Below are 9,994 nucleotides of genomic sequence, written 5' to 3' on the forward strand. Positions count from 1 at the left end.
TCCCCTCCTTGGTTGTTCAGTGTTCGTTCACGACCAGAAAATGGCGCATTCTGATGACGTCACCTGCTGACCAAGTTGCCAATGTTTTTTATCCGCTTTTTTATTTAAGCCATTATGCAGGGCTCCAGGCTTACATTTAAGAGGAGTGGCACTGGTGCCACCAAATTGTACAGCTGGTAGCGCTGGGCCTTAATTTGGTGGCACCAGTCATTGGGTGGTGTAAAAACAAAAAATAAACACTTAAACTAAGTCCAAACATGTTTAATGCATTAATAAATTCATTACAAATACAGACTGGATTGGTTAATCGCGCCGCAGCCGGGTTGCAGAGGTGGGCCGGAGCGCGGTTCACTTGGGCTCAGGCGCGGAAGGCTGTGGTGTGAGCGCAATCGCGCGATTCAAAAGGTGAAGACGTTGTACCTGGGGGAGTAGGGAGGGGTGACAATCGCGCTGGGGCATGGTTTGGTTTGGTTTGGATAATGTGAGTGCGCCCTAAAATAGTGACTAAACGGGACCCAGTAACGACCCACGACCCAGTAACTCTTTGTTTAATCCAATCAACTCTTTCTTTAACTGCTGCTAAAAACATGACATTGTCTGAAAAAGTCATCATACATTTACATTGAGGCTGTACTGATGTTGCTCTCCTCATCAGTGTTGTTGTGTTATGAGCGCTTGTTTATTTTATATACGAGTGGTAGTTTTATTGTATATCGCGTGTAGCGCAGACAATTTGTTGCAAATTCTGAAATTGGTTTTACTACAGAACACGTACACGGGCAATACCGCATCATAGGTAGGGAGAGAGCTCGGACACAGACCCGCATCAGAACAGGTATGTGTGGGAAACACTACTGCTAATCTTTTGTTAAGTCACTCATGATGAACTTGATCAGCCGACTTCTCTGTCAGTAACATCCGTGACTGTTGACGTTTACGCGAAAAAGAGAAAGTACACGGAGTTAAAATACTTTTCACTGTTATGTGAGAGAGGCGTGCTGCAAAGAGAGGGGAGGGGGCCAGGGGCGCGCGCCGTTAAGAACGCTGCACACAACGAGAGAGGAAGGATGGAGGCGCGCTGAGCGCTCGCTGCAATGAATTAAGCCGTTTTAAATAGTGAAATTAAAATGTAAATGGGAATCATGAAAAATCTATTTGTGGCGGCCCGCCACAGATAAATCAATATATGGGAAACACTGACGTATGTCTTAATTAACGTAATTTAAATAAACGAAAATTAGAGTATTCGTTCTTTATGAGCTTATATTCGAATATTTAATTACTGGAAAATGCCCATCCCTAGTTTAGGCTACATTAAAACACAGACTTGAGTAAAGAAATCACATTCTTGTGCTGTAATCACCAGTGTATCACAAGTGGGTGACGCTAAAGACAGGTGTAAATGATGTTTAAAATGTTTTGAGCTCTTCCACTTTCGACCACATTTAGAGGTTTTCGACTTAACACATTAGACCGAATAGTTTTTGTGGTGTGAACGCACATGTAGTCGAATGTCTTCAAACAGCCACACAAGTTCGCCTTTTCTCCCCCTATTTATCTAATCTGAGGCACTGAGCACAATATTTTACATCTTTTCTGACTTCTAGCGCAAACACACAGTGTACAGCACTATCTTTAGGCTTTCATTGATAAAACTAAAGCGGCTGGTCTCTGCATCTTTCATTAGTTTCATTTTGCGAGCGCATGAAAGTTGTGCAATCATTTCATCAATTGTGCTGAAATATCAGAGAAAGCTCTTACATATTCATGTAAAAAAACACTGTGCAGCATGTTTACTTACAACACAAGCAGCGGAGTCTGACATTATATAATTTTTTGGCAATTTAAACCGTCATTACTACCACTCCTGTTTAAATGACAGCAGAGAGACTCGCCCACAGTCTCCACAGACCACCCCCTCACAGTATTCAGGACAATAGCGGTCGAAAGTGGACAAAAGAAACTGATGTAAATGCCAGGTATAAATGGTTGGCCATGCTTCAGACCAGCCTTCCGTCAAGCGTTAACCCTGTCGCCCCTATTTGAATGTACTGTCAGAGAGTACAGTGATATGCACCTGAGATATAATAGAAAGGTAGAGCCCGACCGATATGCTTTTTTTGGGCCGATGCCAATACAGATATTAGGGAGTAAAAAAAGACAGGCCGAAATTCTTATATTAATATTAATTAACATTATTGAACAGTAAAATAATTTTTTTGAAATGATCAGTCACAAATGTGGTGATCAAACATTTAAAATGACGTGAAGATATGTAATATAGGCAGGTGTGTTTAACAATTTAACAATAAACTTTTTATTATCCAAAATGAGTCTGACATCAGTGCACAAAACCGTAAACTTGACTTATTATATATAACTTTAAAACACATACAGAACAAAAAATATATTTAGTTAATATAGTTTTAACGAGAATAACGTTATACGGGACTTATTGAAAAGGGAAACTTATGGAGTTATTGTTTATTTACTTTACAGTAAGTTATGTACTTCACAAGTTAATTAGCAACTTCCCATTAAGATGACAATGCTTGACTGACAACATACTGATGTAGGCTAATGTGTAATGTAGCCTCTTGCACAACGTTTTATAACACCCACAGAGTACGGCGCGGACTTTAGACTTTTATAAAACTAAAGTGTCTGCTCTCAAATGAATCAATTGCTCTGAAATGAACATTTCCAGTAACAACAAAAGCAGCTGTGAACTCATACTATTAGTGCCTGCCTGCGCATCAGTTTAAAAGCGTCAGTTCTCCGCCTCACGTCATTTCTAACGTGTTTTATTTTACAACTCACAAGTGGACAAAAGAGACAGATTAAAAACATCAAATGTAAACGGGAATGTCTCTCTCTCGTCCACTTATAATCCAATTGACCAAACGCGCCTTAATACCAGTGACTGAAGTGAAGGGGGGTTGGCTGGTGTCACTACACAGTGACCTGGGTCACCAGTACCAAAACGGTGGAGCGGGCTCTGCTGGACAAATAAGTACTTACATCATTCAAAAGCATTTCTTTGTTCTGTGAAAAACTTTCATATCGGCTGCATATCTGCGGCTTTTACGCCAATACAGATATATCTACGACATGCTAATATCGGCCGATAAAATCGCAAAACGATAAATCGCTCAGGGGAGGGGCAGCAACAAGGGAGAGTGACTGGATGCACCGTAGACATAATTGCCAGTGCATCATATTAACATAATTATATTTCAATTTCCCAGTCGCGCCAGTGCGACCTTTAATAAAACGTAGTTGCATAGGCAGGAAAAATACTTGCAAAATGTGACTATTTACTCTCAGTATGGAGCCCTACCCATTATTCAAACATTGTAAACAATACTAAAGCAGCCTGTATAAATGCGCAAATTACTTGCCAGCGTATTCTGTGTCTGTACGCTGACCACTCCGTTAGTAGTAGGGCTGGGCAAAAAATAGATTTTTCGATTAATCGTTTTTTTTTTTATGTGGTCGATTCAAAATCGATTCTCAAACAGCAGAATCGATTTTTTCTTTCATATTTATTACCGCATTGAAAACAAGATTAATGTTAATCTAATTACTAGTCGTCTTCACCAGATTTTACCCTCTTTTTTGCCTTGCCCGATGTTACCAAGGAGCGAGAGGCGAGCCTGTCATTAATTTTTTTTCTGAATCACCCACCGAATCTTGCTGAAACGGTGAGCTTGAACAGGAACAAATATTGGTAAGAATTCTGATTAATAATCTCCCTTGACTTTATGCCTTCACGTCCACCCGATTACCTCATAAACAGTTAAAGATTGCCTCTAACCTTCTCCTCATGTCCATACGGTAATTTCTCTACTCGTTACGCAAATCGTTAGCCTATTTTTACAAAAACTGCTTCTACTGGGCCATAATGTAAGATACATGGTAATGGAGCCTTTTATACATTTTCGTGTTTCTTTAATTAATGGACAAATGGAGTCTTTAAACGCATCCGATGTAAAGTTAATCGCTGTCAAAGTGATGCCAAAATGAATGGGAGTCAATGGAATGCTAACAGCAGGTGGGGGTCGGCTAATCAATGGCGGAACCCAGGGAAGCTTCAATAAAATATGAAACCCTGCACCCCTGAATCAGTCTCCCTGACGACCACTAATGGAAAAGAGCACATGCGCACAGAACGCAGCCTTTCTAACACACACTGAACATCCAAGGAGTAGAAACAATTGAATAAAATCGTTTATATTGAGCACAAAAGGTTTTTCATCGCTTCATAATAATAATTATATTATTATTATTGATTGACTGATCCCAGATAGTACGTCTGCAAGTCTATGGGACAGACAGAAGACTCCCAGTTTTCATCAAAAATATCTAAATGTAAAGACAATCTGAGCACTTTGGGGGTTTAGAACGACATAGGGGTATGTGATTTATAATAAAATTAACATTTTTAAGGTGAACTATCCCTTTAAAAAAGACTTAAAAGTGATATAGAATGAATCCCAAAAAGGATTGTAAGTCTCTAAAAATAATAATAATAATAAATATTGCTCCATTTGACAACTCTTCAAAATAGTGGAATACTCACAAATAATCATGCATTAAAGCTCTACTGTGTACTTTATTGAGTTAATTCTTAACAAAAAACCATGTTTTCTTTCAAAAGTATGTGCTCATTCATGTGTAATTACTTCCCACCCACTAATGAAAGTATTCTCGTAAGTGTAGAATCTGCTATTTAAAATGCATACCGTCGAAGCGCTCTCTGGCTGAATCCATGTTGTGCCTCCATCTTTGAAATACATTCGCCGAAGAGGGACATTCCTGAAATTCAAGCTCCGCCTTTCGCGCTTTCACTCTACACTCACGCTGGCTGCTGGCTGAAGCCTTCGGAGGTTGCATGTGTAGGCGGTATACGTCATCAAGACGTATTTCAGAATATTAACAATTATAAAGCTGACAATTATTCTTAGTTAATTGTAAATTGATGTAATATGCGTATGACTTGCGAATGTAATGCTCAGTTAATTTAAATAAACCAGGCTTGATGACGTATCCAGCCTGTGACCTGCGTAGCTGAATCCTTCGGATTTTACAACAACCGCACACCGTGATGAACCTGCGATTTAATGCTTTGATCTGAAAGCCTGTTGAAGACATATTCTCGAGGACATTAAAACAAATCGCCAAGGATGCGAAACGGGGATTTTAAACGACAACGTGACAGGAAAAACATCAAGACCAAAGTCACTATTGGAGTTAGTTTTCCAAGGTGGGGCTCATGGGACACTGAAGTTGCACTTTCTATATTCTCCACAGGTAATTCAGCATATTCGTTTACATCTATACAGTCCATGTTGTAAACTTGAAGTTTTATAGTTCCTTGGCTAACTTTAGCATGATTATGCATAACACTTGTTAGTGTAAACATGCATGTGGTTTAATGTGTTTAAACAGACACACGCCGTCTCTCCGCCCATTTATGTAATCTGAGGTACTGAGATAAATGTTTTTCATCTTTTCTGACCTCTAGCACAAACACACGGTGACAGCCCTATTTTTAGCCTTTCATTGATAAAAGTGTCTGATCTGCGCGTCTTTCGTTTCATTTTACAAGCGTGTGAAAGTTGCGCGATCTTTTTTCACCAATATGAGAGAAAGCTCTTACATATACACGGACATGTAACGTTTACTTAAAACATAAGCATTGTACTCTGACATAATGTCTGACATAATACTCTGATAAAAGCGTCTGATCTGCGCGTCTTTCGTTTCATTTTACAAGTGTGTGAAAGTTGCGCAATCTTTTTTCACCAATATGAGAGAAAGCTCTTACATATACACGGACATGTAACGTTTACTTAAAACATTAGCATTGTACTTTGACATAATATTAATTCGCGTCCATTTAAACCCGTCATGGTTGCTTTTTGTATGTGATTTTAAGCGGACATATCATGACAATCAGACTTTTTTCATGTTAAACATAAATCTGTGTGCTTTGATGGATCACAGGCAAAGGACATTTCAAATTGTTCATTTTTTTTCTCATTGCTTTTGCTTTGTAGCTACATGAAGCCATGTTAACCTTGGCATGACACGGCCGGGCCACCGTACGAGTTAAAACGCGTTCCGAATGGGGGGGGCTAGAAAGTATTATTCAGTTTCTTGTCATATAGACTTTCACCGCTAGATGGGAGTAGATCTTACACAGTGGAGCTTTAAATTATGTTTTGTCATTTAACACTAATTATGTTGTCTCTATTTTAATAAAATATTAACAAAATAATCAAAAAAACAATTGCTGTATATGTTTACAAATGTTGGTTTATTTGATATGCAATGACCCAGCTGTAATAACACTGACACCTGTCTTCTGTCTATATGTGTGAATCTAGAAAAAGATACAGAATCTCAATTCTTCATCCTTCTTTGTGTAAATAAGAGTGAAAAGACAATTTAATTGTTTCGTGTTTCTTTCAGATGTGAAGAGTGATTCATGTTTGGATATAGAAATAACGTCCTCAACATCAAAAGAGCGACTGACAGCACAAACTCTTTCCTGCATCACCTGTGGAAAGACATTCAGCTCACAGAGACATTTAGAGAGACATGAGAGAAAACACACAGAACAGAAACTCTTCACCAGATCTGAGATCAGCTTTACTACCTTACAAGAGAAGAAACTTCATTCAGAAGACCACAGAGAGAAGAAGAGGAGGAGGAGGAAGAAGAAGAAGAAGCAGTTTCACTGTGAGCAGTGTGGGAAGATTTGTGTCTCTTCCTCTAATCTAAATGATCACATGAGGATACACACTGGTGAAAAGCCTTTCAACTGCACTGAATGTGGAAAATACTTCAGAACCAAAGAAATTCTTAAAGTTCATCAGAGAATTCACACAGGAGAAAAACCTTACGAGTGTCCTCACTGTGAGAAGAGATTTAGCTGTAAACGTGGTCTGAAGAGACATGTGCTTTTACACACCAATGAGAGACCGTATCAGTGCAGTGAATGTGACAAAACCTTTAGGGATTCAGGTTCATTAAAATCACACCAGAATACTCACATTAAAGAGAAACTCTATCAGTGTTCACACTGTGATAAATGTTACGGTCATAAAAGTCATCTGATAATCCATGAGAGAGTTCACACTGGAGAGAAACCTTACGTCTGCGCTCACTGTACGAAGAGTTTTTCTAATTCATCTCAATTCAGAGTTCATCAGAGAGTTCATACTGGAGAGAAACCTTATCACTGTAGTGTCTGTGGGAAGAGTTTTAGTATAAACCATAACTTACTACATCACCAGAGACTTCATACAGGTGAAAAACCTTTCAAGTGCTCTCAGTGTGACAAGACATTTGCTCAGTCACGTTACTTACAATCCCATCAGAGAGTTCATATTAAAGAGAAACTTCATCACTGTAATGTCTGTGGGAAGAGTTTTAGTCAACAGACTAACTTACTAAATCACCAGAGAATTCATACAGGTGAAAAGCCTTACAAATGCTCTCAGTGTGACAAGACCTTTGCTAAGTTAGTTTACTTGAAATCCCATCAGAGAGTTCATATTGGAGAAAAAACTCATCACTGTAGTGTCTGTGGGAAGAGTTTTAGTCATCACTCAAACTTACTAAGGCACCAGAGACTTCACACAGGTGAAAAACCTTTCAAATGCTCTCAGTGTGACAAGACATTTGCTCAGTCACGTTACTTACAATCCCATCAGAGAGTTCATATTGAAGAGAAACTTCATCACTAGTGTCTGTGGGAAGAGTTTTAGTCATCACTCAAACTTACTAAGGCACCAGAGACTTCACACAGGTGATAAACCTTTCAAATGCTCTCAGTGTGACATGACGTTTACTCATTCATGTAACTTAAAAGTCCATAAGATAATTCATACTGGAGAAAAACCTCATAACTGTATTGTTAATCAACAGTCAGTTTTTGTAAAGCTACAGTGACCTTAATAAGGTTATGACAACAAAAACTTTTAAATATTGTTAAAAAAACAAGTTAATGGTAAAATAAGAACAAATAATCAAATTATGATCAATATCACAAGTAACCAGGCTTGGGAGGGTTACTTTAAAAGTGTATTCCGTTACAGTTACAAATTACTTCATAAAAAAGTATTTAGTAAGCACAATATAAAAGTAATGTAACTGATAAGTTTTTGATTACTTAAAACAACAACTTTTATTTATTAAGAATTTAACAGAATTTTATTTAACCCTCATGTGTTGTTGGGGATGTTTTCATCCACTACAGAGTTTTTTTTACTCTTAATTTGGCCGTAACTTTCTCTCTGTTTTAGCAAATTGAATGATTTTTGGTGACAAATCTTATATTTACATATATTTTAAGAAAATGCTTTGAAATTTTTTAAAAACTCAACGATATACCGTGGGCAAATTTACTACCCTTTCGTGTTGTTAGTGGATGAAAACATCCACTAAATTCAACGGCTGTAAAAATTTATCAGATGAATATTTTTTCCAAATTTTTTTTCATAAATCTGTTAATCAACCTCAGTACTGATCAAAACTACCAAATCTTTACAAAAATTCCATGATTTTAACCCTTTAATTGCCAAGTTTATAAGGTGTGTCACTGATTTGGGGAAAAAACACACACAAAATGACCGATTTTCAATATAAAAAGTGATTGTAAACTGGATTTTTGTTTACCTTTTTCAGAGTCTTGAACATGTATAAGATTGGTAAAAACATTGGCTTTGAAACATTTTTAGTTTTTGTGTAGCATCAGTTTTAATTTTTTTCTCCCTCATTTATTGTTAGTGGCTGTTTTTGCCCCATTGACTTCCATTATAACCACATTTTTTGATTGCAGAGCTATGACACCTTTTTATCATGCATTTTTGAATGTTGGATTTTTTTCCTTTTGCTAAGAGGTCAAATTTGTAATTTTTACTGTTGATCACCATGTGGCACTATTAACCCTTTAGTAGCCCTGTGCAAAAACAAAGCTTAATTTCTGACTTGTACATTGATTTATATGGAGTATAACTCCATAATAAAAGCATATTATTGTGTGTGTGCATGTGCGTGTGTGTGTGTGTGTGTGTGTGTGTGTGTGTGTGTGTGTGTGTGTGTGTGTGTGTGTACCTGGTAATTATCACGTTGTGGGGACCAATTGTCCCCACAAAGATATGAATACCAGTGTCTTTGTGACCTTGTGGGGACATTTTGAGGTCCCCATGAGGAAACAAGTTTATAAATCAAACAAAATGATGTTTCCTGAAAATGTGAAGTTAGGAGAAGGGTTTTTGTGATGGTTGGGGTTAGGGAAATTTTCTGTAAAAATCTTCTCTGCCTCGGATTTATGAACATCATTTATTATGAACACAAAAACAACTTCAAATAAATTGAACAATGAAGCAAGAGTAGAGGATGGATGGAGAACTAAACAATCAAACTAACTTTTAGTGTGTATGTGTGCCGGGGGTGTGTTCAGTATTTCCAGCAGGACTTGCAGCATATCACTTGGTGCTCTCTGCAAGTTTGTCCACCACAACAGATGCAAGTGCTGACATGTTTGTTCTTTGCACCAATTGCATGTTCCCCTCTTCACTCCTGAGCTGCTGGTGCCTGCTGGTGTCTGTGGTTTGTGTCAAGAGAGACAGCTGCAGGAGACTGAATCTCTCTCACCAGTGCAGTAGCAAGTGGAGTGCGAGGGTGATGCTCTCTCCTCAATATTGCTGCAGAGATTTTCCCAGGTCTTCTAGGAAAGACTTCTCCTAAACAGCTTTTCACCTCCCTCGTGCATGAGTTGCTGTCCCTCCAGACAAACTTGCAGAGAGCACCAAGTGATATGCTGCAAGTCCTGTTGGAATGACTAAACACTTATGTGTTCATAATAATGATGTTCATAAATCTAATGTCTAATGCAGAGAAGATTTTTACAGACTATCTTTTTTTCATGCACATACACACACATACGCACACATACGCACGCACGCACACACACACAAAC

The 9,994-nt window shown here is 38.1% G+C and overlaps 1 pseudogene; it reads left to right on the forward strand.

Moving 5' to 3' along the window:
• The window catches only part of LOC135771649 (uncharacterized), a 34,401-nt pseudogene extending 26,176 nt beyond the window's left edge, over positions 1 to 8,225 (forward strand).
• Positions 8,226 to 9,994: the final 1,769 nt, after the last annotated feature.

This window comes from Paramisgurnus dabryanus, chromosome 8, assembly GCF_030506205.2.
Source record: "Paramisgurnus dabryanus chromosome 8, PD_genome_1.1, whole genome shotgun sequence".
NCBI classification, from domain to species: domain Eukaryota; kingdom Metazoa; phylum Chordata; class Actinopteri; order Cypriniformes; family Cobitidae; genus Paramisgurnus; species Paramisgurnus dabryanus.